Source organism: Sturnira hondurensis, unplaced genomic scaffold, assembly GCF_014824575.4.
Source record: "Sturnira hondurensis isolate 20B ecotype Veracruz unplaced genomic scaffold, ASM1482457v3 Scaffold0023817, whole genome shotgun sequence".
Classification (NCBI taxonomy): domain Eukaryota; kingdom Metazoa; phylum Chordata; class Mammalia; order Chiroptera; family Phyllostomidae; genus Sturnira; species Sturnira hondurensis.
The window spans coordinates 8,418,220-8,431,948 of record NW_028096448.1 but is presented as its reverse complement, the minus strand read 5'-3'; positions in this window follow the sequence as shown (position 1 = coordinate 8,431,948).

The window sequence follows — 13,729 nt, the reverse complement described above, 5'->3', positions numbered from 1 at the left end:
GAGCCACTATCATCCCTCAAGGAATGGTTCATCTTTATGTGTAATACAGCAGCTGTCACCTAAATGGCTAATGGGGAAGCAAAGTAGAACCTTAGTGCTAGTAATCTTTGTCACTTAATAATTTTCAAGGTATCAGACTTCGGTAGTGCCTGCAAGTTCAAATAAAAGTGCACTTGCTGGTTTTGTGCTGTTTGTGGTGGATTAAGTGTAAATCGAGAGAACCATGGTACTGTTCTGCGCAAATCTAATTTGGCATAATTTGAATAGCCAAGTAATCAAAATGTATTATAGGTATAAGATGCTAGGCTGGTGGAGTGTCTGCGTTTAAGAGGAAGATTTATTGGGCTTGCAGCCTCCACTGTGAACCTTCTACAACCACATTAGCTAACATCTGTTGGAAAATGTCGAGATGCAGGGCAAAAGACATGCACGCAGAATGTATGCTTTTATGAGTTGGAACAACAAACTGGAAATATAGGGTAGCACTTGTGAGTTAAATTAATTAGTTATGAGAACCTATGTCTGTATGGGCACATACATGTATGCATGAGGGGTCCATGATGGATGTGGGAAAAGGCATGTGTGTGTACACATACGTGCATACAAATAAACATCCTTTCTAAGTAACATCCAACCTTGCAGAGTGGGAAGTGAAATTCGATTGGATTTTTAAGGAGCAGGGTAAAAATAAAGGGACTGGTAATACAAACGGTATCTGTGTTGACACTGCCCCATTAGTATTTCCTGGCAGATTATTTTGTTTGCTTTGCCTAAGTGCACAAGATTATAGGAGGTGATTTAGTAGGCCAGGGCGATGGATTCTGAAGGCAAGCCAAGCTAATTTCAATCACACCTACAACAAGACTGTTAATCTTTGGGGAGTTACTGCACCTGTGCTGGCAAAGGTTACGAGGCGAGAGATTCTAGAAGGCACAGATACAGCAATTGTCCAGGGGAAGGAGTAAAGATAGAAGGGACCGGTAATTCACTTAGGGGATAAATCAAAGGACATTTTGAAATCTAAGAAATATGCTCACAGATAAGTGCAAGATATACGGCCAAAACACACACAATACCTGTTCCGAGGAAATGTTGGTCAGGAGACAGTTAAGAGTGCTTGCTAACAAATTAGAGATAGTCAAATGCACGTGAGATCTGCTCAAGCAGTACTGTCATACATATTACATTCTTCTCTCTTCATCACCAATTGGTTCGGGCATAATGTCCGATGTGAGTCCTGCTATGAGAAAAACAACTAGGTGGGATGGGGAAACCAAGGTTCTGGATGACATTAGACATTTTTACCTCATGTCTGCCTCCCAATTCACTCTGCTATTGTCTTCCTAAATCCTTGGTCACATGTGAGCAAAACTAATGAGAAATTTCAATGCTATAGTCAATTGATCTTCCCCTGCTGAACTCACTTACTGGGGGACCTTCGGCTGTCATGCACTGAGTCCTCGGGTGGCAGTGTTATAGTGCAGCACCCTTAAGCCTCCACCTTATTCACAGCACCTCTCACAGAATGCAGTGATAGCTGACTGTCTTGAATAAATACATAGATTTTAAATAAGGTTTCTAAAAGCACCCTCTGGGCTTGTGAAGTCCGAGCCAAATACAGATATTGACCCCAGTGTTGGAAACATTTACTGATGCTTGCAGCCAGTCTCCATTGTCATGTGTAAGAGAAAAACATGGCAATACAACAAAGTCATCCAAAAAATTAGATTGGCAATGCAAAAATAAAAAAAACATTTTCGCCTAATATAATAATATGGCATTTAACATATATTAAAGTTGCTAAAAAACTCATTAGCATTCATTAGAAAATTACTAATCACCAAGAGCTCTTTGGGTTTCCTTATGGATGTAATTAATAAGCTTTATGCAAAATCCACTCAAATTTAGCATTCATTAAAGTCCACTTAATATAGAATGTCATATTTTAGGTTCATTTCATTGCCCTTTCAATGGGAAGCACTGTATTGGTGCTTTGAAAGTCATGGGAAAAAATGGCTTTTTTGAAGTGGAAGTTTTAAGGTTAATACTGTCAATATTTTAAAAAAGAAGGATCAAATAGCAAACGTCTGACTCCTCTTTCTCTCATTTATTCAAACCAGGGGTTTCGCTCCATGTAGAGCACAGAGGTAATGACTGTGCATTTGTTGCTGTAATACAGTGAACTGGGAAGAACTAACTACATGCAATTCAATAAAGTATATTTAGCATATTTTCATTGCACCAAATATCAGCTGATCCACTTCTTATTAGTATAAATGGCATAAATTAGTGTCAGGCATTTTCAACAGTGAAGAAATTACAGGAGTCTGCAAGGCTCATTAGGCTCTGGCTGCATGTTAACGAGGGGCCAGGCCTTATTAATAATAATAAGAAAAGATAAAACTAAGCTTCAAGGAAAGAAAGGAACAAAACATTCCTAGAAAAACTCTCCAGCATTTAAAAGTGAAAAGACCACACCGGGTAACTCTTTTCCTTCCTGATTTCCTAGTTTCCTAGACATTTGTGAAGATGTGTAATTTTTTTTGCAATGTGTAAAGAATATATTGTTTCAAATAATGTCAAATACTACAGAAACTTAATTTAAATGGGTAATAGTGATATGGTTGTCAACTTTTGTTTTCGAATAGCTGTTCTGGACTTGAGTTTACTTCAGGTTTTATATTTGTAGCAGTTCTTCAAATATTTTCATTTCATTCAACATTATTTCATTACATTGATGAGAAAAAAATAAAACAATTGATTCCGGACAGAGACCACTGTCTGTGTGGTTTGCACATTCTCCCCATGTCTCCAGGGCTCCAGATTCTTCCCAGATTCCAAAGCTGTGCATGTGAGGTGAATGGTGTGTCTTCACTGTCCCAATCTGAGTGGGTGTGGGTGTGAGTGGCTCTGCAATGGAAGGGCATCCTGTCCAGGGTGGGCCCTGCCTGCTTGTGCCCTGAGCTGCTGGGAGAGGCTCCAGGCCTTGCGACCTAGAAGTGGAATAAGCAGGGTGGAAAAAACTCTTAGTTATTTTTATTAACTGTTCTTCAAAGTCTGTATAGCTCACATTTATTTCAATGTTTACAGTGAGATGTGTTTTGGGGTCTTTATCTCAAAGTTTGATGATGTTTTTGTGACCAGAAATGTGCCCTGGAAACTTAACTCTTGTTTCTATCAATTAGCCTAGGTAAAACTGATTTCCTTATGTTGATTTACTTAAAGTCAAAGTTTTCAAGAACCTATTGATGATGTTAAGTGAGGACTTACTGTATGTCTCTCTTTCTTCCACCAAAATCAGCTGATGAAAGTAGGGACTAACCTGTTTGGCCTACAGAAACGAAAGGATCTCTGTGTCCTCCTAGCTTTCCTGCACCACTGTGTTTGACAATCTGAGTGGCAATACAAATCAACAAACAGCAAGTGCTGGTGAGCATGCGGAGAAAAAGGAACCCTAGTGCACTGGGGAATGCAGACCGGTGCATCCTCTGTGGAAAACTGTATGGAATCTCCTCAGAAAACTAAAGATGAAACTGCCTGCTGGGAATATATCCTAAGAATCCTGAGTCACCAATTCTAAAGAACCTATGCACCCATATGTTCACAGCAGTGCTATTTACAATAGTCAAGTGCTAGAAACAGCCTAAGTGCCCATCAGTAGATAAGTGGATTATAAAACTAAGGTACATTCGTACAATGGGATACTATGCAGCAGAAAGAAAGAAGGAACTCCTGCCTTTTGTGACAGCATGGATGGAACTGGAAAATACTATGCTAAGTGAAATAAGCCAGTCAGTTAAAGAGAAATACTGTATGATTCCACTTATAAAAGGAATCTAATGAACAAAATAAGCTAAGAAACAAAATAGAACCACAGGCATGGGGACATGGAACAGACTGAAAGTGAGCATAGGAAAAGGGAGAGAGGGATAATGGAAGAAAAAAGGGAAAGAGACTAGCCAAAGAACATGTATGTATGACCCACGGACATGGACAACAGTGTGAAAAATGACTGTGGGAGTGGAGGGTAGAATGGGTGGAGGAGCGCAAAGGGGAAAAACTGGGACAAATATAATAGAATAACAATTTTAAATGATCAAAAAATAGTCACCGATTTTAGCTTCCTTGGAAAGGAAGGAAAAGAGGAGGCTTTCCAGAGTATCACATCCAAACAAGGCTAACGAGGGCTTTCTCTGCTAACCCATCACTCAGTGTGATGAACCCTGATAGGAGAAAAATAACTCCATCATTATCATTTTGCTTAAATTTTGAGAAATTAATTAAGACCTACACCAGAGCACAGGGAAAATCAGAGGTACACACAGAAGAAAACAAGGGTCTTGGCTGGTGACTGTGTTGATTCGGAACTGTGTCAAAAGACAAGGAACAGAAAAGAAAACACTCCAGGCTCAGCACATGCTATGAGATGACTTTGAAAAAAAATAAGGAGAAAGTAAAAATAAGGTGTTTGTCATGGAGTCTTTGAAATACACACACATCTGCACATCTACACACTCACCATGGAACAGTTTTATTGCAAAGATTTTTAAAAGCAACACCAGAATAAATGTAAATAATAGGTTTTTAGTGCAAAAATTAAAATTGTTCATGTTTTGCACTTCTGCAGAGTCCTTTAACCAAGAATTCTTCAATATTTCTTTTAGGCTACATTGTTATAAAAAGATAAGTTTTACATTAAAGAAAAGATAACTGTGCTAAAGTAATAGTCTATCGTTGAACAGTCAACAGTAATTAATTTAGAGTTTCAGATGTTTTTAATCATCTTCCATTAAGTTTATAATAGTATCCCAAAAGTTTAAAAATCACATTTCTCCTCCACCCATTCCCCTCCACTCTGATCCACCTATTGATTTTTCCCACGGTATTCAAAATGAAAGTGAAATGACCGCGGCTCTTGAGGTTTGTTTAGAACCAACATTATCACTAGCAGTTCCAAGACACTGGCATTTTTGGTAGAGGGCAACTGCAAGGTGAGATGGACAGTTCTCAGCCCCAGTGCCTTTCATGACTGACACTTCTGCATTGTGTGTGCCTATGTGTAGATGCTTGGGTCAAGGAACGCAGGGGGCGGGCACTCAGGGCACTCCGAATTCCGCAGTCCCAACTTATCCAGGTGACTGGGGCAGTGGTAACTGTCATTTTAGTCTGTGTTAATTATTTTTTAAATGCTTCTTTCTAGTTTCTACTTCTTTTAGTTTGTTTTCACAGACCAGAAATTGGTTGCAAATTATTCCAGAGAAGCAATAATACATTTAGAAATATTTCCCTCTGGTAAAATTTTGTGTGTATACAACATTACACTCTCACGTATTTGAATATATTCTTATGTAGACATTGTGGCTTTTAGTTTCGGCATAGGGCATTTTCTGAGATAATATACCAAATTTCTTGGAAAGCAAATTTTTAAAATAAGAATTACATGACTGTGTCCATTTTAACTATATCTGTTTCATCAGGCAACTTCTCTGAATTAATGCCACAAAAGTTTCTCACAGTCAATATGAAGGAGGCTGTTGTTTCTCTTTTCTTGAAGATATAAAAATATTTTCTGACCATCATCTTTCAAAGAAGGTTTTACCAATAGAATTGCAACCCAGATTATAGGAACTTTGAAAAGCTGAAACCTCCCAAACCTCCACTATGTAAGATCGTGTGTATTACTTGATTTTCTAAAGTGACAAGACGTACATTAAAAAAATTTCTCTTATTGTTACATTTCAGGCACGTTTACTGTTAGCTACTTGGCTTCATTATGTATCATAGTCTGAATCTACAAATCAAGTATAATTAGACTTAGCGAACTGATTGGATTTCTAATTAAGCTACATTGGAAACAATGCACAATCAGTAAATACTCTGACTAGGTACATTTTAAAGAGCAACTCTTGGGCTTTTTGCTGATGACTAGACACCAGTGTCATTAAATTTGTTGGTGGCAAGCAAATTTTAAAGCTAAAATAGAGGCAATTAGTAAAGATCTTGAAATATTTAATCACGTTTGTCCAATTAGTGTGCAATTAGGCAGTGGTGTGGCGTGGGACAGACATTCTGCTTCAGTGCTTGGTGCAGAAGGATCCCTTTGAAATTTTGCTGTTTAGTTTATTGATATATAAAAAGGAAGTTATGGTTGTAATTTCCAATTTAAAAAAAATACTGTGCAGATGGTCTGACTATATATTTAACAATGTTAAACAAATCCAAACAAGGGAAGCATGTTACCTGAAATTACACAGCTGTGATCTGTGAATAAGCTCTGGATCATGGTAGATTACAGCTGTGCTTATCTCGATCATTGAAACAGCCAGGCATTTCATACTGGAGAAGTCGGGAACCTGATAAGCTGGCCCAACAGGTCTTAAAATGATTGGCAGCTCCTTACTTGACCAAATACAACCTTACTGGTGGTTGGCTCAGCAATGCCACGTTCCAGTGGTTTAAATTTTATGCAGAGGGAGAGATGAGAAGAGATCCTGGAAGAGGCTGATTTGGGAAGTATCAACAAACTGAAAAGTAGTGTTATGTGGTGTTCTCATTGCCAACCTGTGGCTTCTGTCTACTGAGCTACACCCTGGGGATGGGACAGTGTCAGTGGGAGGTTTGGCACACCCAGTGTAGAAGGAAGGAATGAAGAATGTCCTATTTTAAACACTTAATGTGTGTTGCACTGCCACAGACTAGAGTACCACTCTCTTTAGTTTTTCTGGAAAGTAAAGAGCATTTTTTTATATTCTTGTTTGAATAATCTTTGGAAAGGCAGTGCCATCCCCACTTTAGGAGAAGCATTTAGGAAGGACTGGCTACAGAGCTCTGCCTGTCTCAAGCGGCAGTTGGAACTAGGGCTGAAAGACCTCCAAGACACCGATGAAGTGTTGTTGCATGGAGGTGTGGGGCGGGGCAATGAGGTGATGCTAAGAGAAAACTGAGGAATGTGCACAGCAGGAGGGGTAGGTGGGGAGAGGAAGGGAATGGGGGAAGGACTAAGAAGAACTATGTGCCCTTGTATTCTGTAAAACTTGTTTGGGTCAAAGGAACGTCTCCCATTTTCTTCTGGGGTAGTGAGTTCATGCTCAGTCAGATTTAACAATCTAAAAGTCTTCTTAACTGGGATATGAAAGATGTCCAAAAATAAATGAACTTGTGTTTTCTAGACCCTGGCTACCTTATAGGTTGAAATATGTTAGATCTCAGGGTGCTAATGAAGGGTTTCTGGATGTACGTAGATTCTGTTCTCCTAGGTACATCAACATTTCACGGTACCAGATGTAAGTACATTCTGTTTAGACAACCTGGAAACCAGTTGGAAGAAAATGCCCTGGGCCTCCACAAATGTAAAGAGAAGAGTTTAAAAGAAAAGTGAAATAAAAATGTCCTTTAAAAATGAGTTTATGTGGAGGATGGGATAAGAGTACACAGTGCTACAGGACTTCATAATAGGTTTACTGGTAAGTTTTAGAAGCCTTTGTCATGTTTGCTTATATATCGATGTTCTTTCCCTAATTTTGAAGACCTTTTTTTCTGCCTCACTTTCTGGAGGCATGTTATATTTTTCAATTAGTCAAAGCCAGACATTTTGAAACCTTTGTGTATAGTGAAATTCTATATTTAGAATTGGCATAAATTTGTGATTATAAATATAATGATTTCTCAATTTAAAAAATTTAGAACACCAGTCAGTTAGCCATGGAGTACACGTCTGCCTTGCGCTTCCCCAGTGGGAACAGGATTCTGGATGAAGATGCCTGCAGCTGAGGAAGGTACGGTCAAGGCTTGAGGGATAACGGATGCCCAGGCCCTTCTGTGATCTAAGCTGATAAGGCAGGGGAGATTCTGTTGGTTCTTACAGGGGTGTGGCAGAATGGTACTTCGATGAGTTTGATAAATAAAATAATTTGGTTCTTGGCCTTCTCTGTTTTATTCCATATGTTCTTTCTATAGTATTTCTCATGCCCTCCCCTTAGGGTCTCGCTGTCCATCTCTGTGCTTCTCTCTTGCCACACTGCTACGACCTGCTCTCAGAAAATCTTCTGGATAGCACTAACCAAATTTAGCAAATAAAAATATAGGCTGCCAAGTTAAATTTGAATTTCAGAGAAGCAGACAATAACTTTGTAGTATAAATATGTTTAAAATATTATGTGCATTATACTTATACTAAAAATTATTTGTTGCCTATCTGAAATTCAAATTTAATGGGGTGTCCTGTATCCAACTTGCTAACCCTGCTCCGGGAACACATTCATACTAAAGTGTAAGTGTAAGAAAAAGCATCATCTTTCTCCAAAGGGCTTGTGTGTTTTTGTGTCAATCAGAAACTTGGTGGATAGCCTAAGCTGAAACTTCAGGCTTGTTAAGGTCCTAGTTCTCAATCTTGGCTGCATATTAGAATAATCTGGGGAGCTTTTAAAGTCTCAATGGCCAGGCCAAAGCCCAGACTAATTAAATCTAAACCTCCAAGGGTGAAGCCCATGCATCAATATTGCTTAAAGCTCCCGAGTGATTCCAACTGGCAGCCAAGTTTATAAACAACTGAAGTAAGGAAGGATTCTCAACCCATGGCTGCATATTAAAGCCACCAAGAGAATTAAAATATATATATATATATACACCCATTTCTGGACTCCAACTCCATTGGTCTCGGTAGGAGTCTGGCATTCATAATTTTAAAACTTCCCTGGGTGATAGAGAATTGCTGAGTTACAAATTATTTTAAAAGGATCTTTTGAGGAGCAGGAGGTCAACCCAGCTCCCTATAAATGACACAAGTGTCCTAATGTGCCCACAGAGGACTACCCATGAGGCTTTGTTTCTGTGACAAAACACCCCACTTCCCCATGGGACTGAATTTTTCTGCTCCCAATGTAAATCAAGGTCTTGTTTTTCAGGGACACTAAGGAAGCCCTTGAAAGTTGCCTTGAGGGGGGAAATAGTCAGATATAATTGTGCAGTAGTGAAGGCAATATATTTTAAAGAATAAAATAAAGTGTATTCTGCTGAGCCAGATGGGTAAATCAGGGAGTTGCTATGTAATAAGTGAATATCAGGAGACTGAGAAGACTGAAGGGAGAAAGATGTAGGACATCAGGAAAATGGTCAAAGGAAAAAACAAATTCCATGAAAAGATTGCATGGATTGGAAATGAAAATATTAAGAAGAATCCAATGAAACCAAAATAAGTTCAGTTTTGTAAAACATATTTATGTATCCATTGGTTGATTGCTTGATTGATTACCCTCCACCAGAACAAACCCCGAGGATTCGGCACACATGAGTGGCAGCACTGGGAGGGGCCAGCACCTCTGAGCGAAGTCGCTGACGTCACCCTGGGGGCTGTGGAGCGAACTGATACTAGTGAGTTGACAGGCATCAGCTCCCCATCATTTGCGACCCAGGGCACCCCTAGAGAAGAACGTACTTGTCTATCTGCCACAGATTGTGCAGGTCAAAGAATGGGACTTCTTTCCAGTTACAAGCCCTGACAAGAGAGTAACTAAGCTAAAAACAGTGCTGGCTGGGGTCAGATGTGGGGCAAGCACCCAGACCCCATCCGAAGAAGAGTATGAGCAGGTTAGGAGCTGGGCTGAGGTCCCTGACTGATTAGGAATGGGAGATGGTAAGCCCTGTGTGTGCACATGTGTGCGTGCATGTGTGCATTCGTGTGTGTAACACTGTGTGTGTTGAGGATAATCCCGAGTGAGGATCAGCAGGAGTTGAGGACTAAGTAAAACAGAAAGAAGTTGGAAATACATAGTGAAATCATAGAGGGTGTCCAACCTTTCGGCATCTCTGGACCTCATGGAAGAAGAATTGTCCTGGGCCCCACATTAAATACATTGTGACATATAATCACAAAAAAATCTCAAGATGTTTTAAGTAAATTTACGGTTTTGTGTTGAGCCACATTCATAGCCATCCTGGACCACATGCGAGCCCATGGGCCGTAGGTTGGACACCCCTGTTTCTGCTAAATCAGGACAGGTTTCCGCTAAATCAAAGCCTCCTCCCAAGCCCCCGTGCACCACCTAAAAAGCATGGCCCTATTGCCAGATCCAGACATGGATCTGGGTGTGCACCAGTTGGTTCGTCTTGGACGGAGTCCCTGGGTGCAGGCTGCCTCTCTCCAAGCCACGGCAGAAGGAGCAGTCCCCAGCCTGTGTTTGAACCACGTGACCGCATGTCCTTGTGTTACTGCTGACAGGATAGGAATGAGTATCTCACTGAGGTGTAGAAAGCCCTCAGGCTGGACAGCACCTACACTCCGTTCAGAAAGAGATCAACCGAGCCAATGAGATTTTCTCTCTTGGAAATGTGAACTAAGATATTGTAACAAATACGTTCAGATGGTAGGAAGGGGAAGAACTGTCTGGGGTAGGGCTGGGCAGGAGAGGCCATGGTGGGTCACCAGGGATTAGAAAACATTGATGATACAAAGGTAGCTATTGATAGAGAAGAAAGTGTCAGAGATATGCTGAGAAATGAAGAAATGTGGAAAGAAAGAGATAATGTGCCTTTGAGAGGAAAAGCAGCTGGTCCCTGGAGCTGTGTTGATTTCTAAAGTGCTTTGCAGTTTGTGGTCCAGTTCCATCCAGTCTGTGGGTTTGTATCTTTACAGCAACACTCTGTCCCCTCTTCTTGTGTTCTGAGTGGGTCAGTGTTGCCTTACCCACAAGCATCCAACCAAAATAGAAGGGCACGGTTTGTGGTTCTCAATGGGAAGGGCTACTAGTATACGGGCATGTGAGAAAAATCCCTGCTTCTTCTCAGCACCCTTAGTGGGTCACTGCACTGACAGACCTGGAGTGCTACCGTGGGGCTCAGAGCATCTTCTCGGGGCTCACTGCTCCCTACTTCTTCGGAGTGCCCCTCCCACCATCTTCCTGGAGTGTCAACCTCCTGTTGGTTAGCCCCAGGCTTCTAGCTACAGGTTGCTATAATTTACAGTCTCAAAGAACATTTTAAGCCATTGTTAATTTCAGCCCAAGTAGAGCGCCTGTCCAAATGGTCTTGGACAGTGACTCAAGTAGCTGCAGAGCTAACTCCTGAGTTTAAGGGGGGGAAAAGTTCATGTTCCCTTGGACTTAGCTTCCCTGCGACTCACATTTCTTATCTATAAAATGGGGATTGTAACCACGATGATGAGAAATTAAGTGAATTAACATGTACAACTCATTTAGAAGAGTATCAGGGAATATTAAATATATCTGTTAGCAGTTGTGTTCCATGTCCCTTATTCATAGGACTTCCATTCCTTTCACAAATGCTCCCATGTCCCTCCCTAAGTTGGATGCCCCCTAAAGGTGAAGATGTACCTTTATGGTTGGTCGCATGTCTTTGACCTAACACCCGCATTGAGCTGACTACTTCCTCCTTCCACTGCTGAACTTGCCTTGTATTACATTTCATGTCTGGAAGGTACTTGATGTGCTAATGGAGAGGAGTCCATTTTATCTCTGACTTTCTAAAAACAATGTTCCACCTTTGTTAACCAAAGCATTTGGAATTCCAATGAAGGGAAGTTCAGGATACTCAGAGAGGGATTATTTTGGGCAGTTCTGCTCTCAACAGGAGCAAAGACTTTCTCCTCCCTCATTTGACCTAGTGGAAGACTAGAAAGCATGGCTGTTGCATCAATTATCCCAGCTTGTAACAGAGCAATGTTGGCTGCTAAAAAGAGCAAAAAGTAAGCATGCAGCATGACTCATCAGGTTGCATAAATCAACAAAATAATTTGCTATGTACACCCACCAAAAACAAAGCATTTTGCTGACCACTTTATACAAATTATCTCCATTCCTCCTTCAACGCCTGTGAAGTAGAGGTTTTCTACATTACTTTTACTGATGAAGAAACTCGAGGACTCAGTGGGTCTGAAGTCCCATTCTGAGGACCTTAGAAACCATAAAAAGGAAAAACACACCTTAGGAGTAGACAGACGTATGCTGAGTCCATGTGCACCTTCTTTTTCATGTTCTGTTTTTAAGGATAGCAATAAATAACCCAGCAGATTCTCCTTTTCAGACAAACTAATTCTAAGCTTAAACATTAGGTCTATATTGGGGAAATCCAAAAAGTTCCAAATAGAGATTTTAAAACAAAGTAGGTCATTAATCAGAAATATACTTAGACACATTTCATGTGAATGATATCTGGCCTGGAGAATTCTCTGGGAATTTGCAGAGGCCCCCACAAGTAGATGATGGCACGTTGAAGGGCGAGGAAAGCAGACTGGGGATCTTTGTCCCTCTTCCCTCACCCCACCACAGTTGGCAAACGCTGCTCTGCACAGTTTTTACTCACTTTTGGGAGGGATGGAGAGAGTGGCTGCATGCAGCTTAAGTTTATTTGTGGAACAGAACAGTTAAGAAGGGGAGGGAAGGAGCTTGCTTTTTCTTTGTTTAACCTTTATTTTCAAGGTTATTTTACTTTCCATCTTTAAGTAAGCAACACTTGCATAGTAAAAGACTCATAATATTGGAGATGACTGTACTTCAACAACAATGAACACATTTTTAATCATTTTTAAAAATTTAGATTATTTTATTGTCGTTCAGTTACAGTTGCAGGAGCTTCCTTTCCAAAGGAACCGGTGCTTGATGGGGCTCGGCGATGCAGTGTCCCGGCTTCCTCGGGAAGAGCTTCCCAGGAGACTGACTCTGGCCCCCGTGAGGACTGTGGTTTTGCTGGTATAAAACTTTTTGCTGGGGAGATATTCGTGGATCAAACTCAGTCTCTCCTCCAGCCATGACAGTTGCCTGTCAGTCTGCCCAGCTGGGGCAGCTTTGATATGAAAGAGGAGAGAAGAGAGCTCTCTCCCCTCGCCCTCCCCTCCCCCCGTGCCACGGCCCCTTCCCCCACAGTTTACAAAACCATGTGGATTTGCTGAACAGGTGTGTAAAATTAATTATACTGTGAGTGCTTGGTAACCAATGAATTGTAAATTGTACATTATTAAAACAGCTTCAGAGCTCTGACTGATCTATTATTCTTTGGGGAACGAACAAAGATAAGAGCTTTATGTGCTTTAGAGGCCTTTCTTGCCACCATTCAGCAGGCATGGGGGGGGGATATCAAGGAGTTTTTTGTGTTTTTGGCTTTGCCTTGTTTTTCAGGAAGTCGAATTAAATAGGAAGAGTATTCTTCTTTTCCTGTTATTAAATCATTATATGTGCCCTCACATTTCTGCTTGCAGCATCTAATACAGCAGTGTACCCTCAATAAATGCTATTCTGCAGTGATTGTGATAATAGGTATCCATATATGCTCATACACAAACGCGGTGCCACGTCGACCTAATGTGAACAGGAGATACGTGATATGACATGGCGCCGTAATAAAATAAATTGTGTTGATGTAGTGCTTCTCTGTAACGGCTCAGGGAGAATTTAGAGTAGCGGTAGGAGACATAAAACACGTCAGCTGAGTATGCACCAGGGTCTTGTGGCTTTAGCTGAAAAGGAAGAATCTGGAAGAAACGGGTTTCTCTCTCTCCTCTTTCTGTCTCTCGTCTCTTCCTCCTAGACACAACAGGATTACCCCTGGGAGTCCCTGGTGAACCTCCCTTTTTTCTGAACTATCTCCTCCGTGCAGAATTTTACAGCCTCTTTCCACCTGCCGTGATGATTCCTTCCAGGCAGCGCGCGCAGCTCTCCATGGAAACTTTCCCTTTCTGTAATTGACCGAGCCTGCAGTTCCTGGGAGTACAACCGCCAGT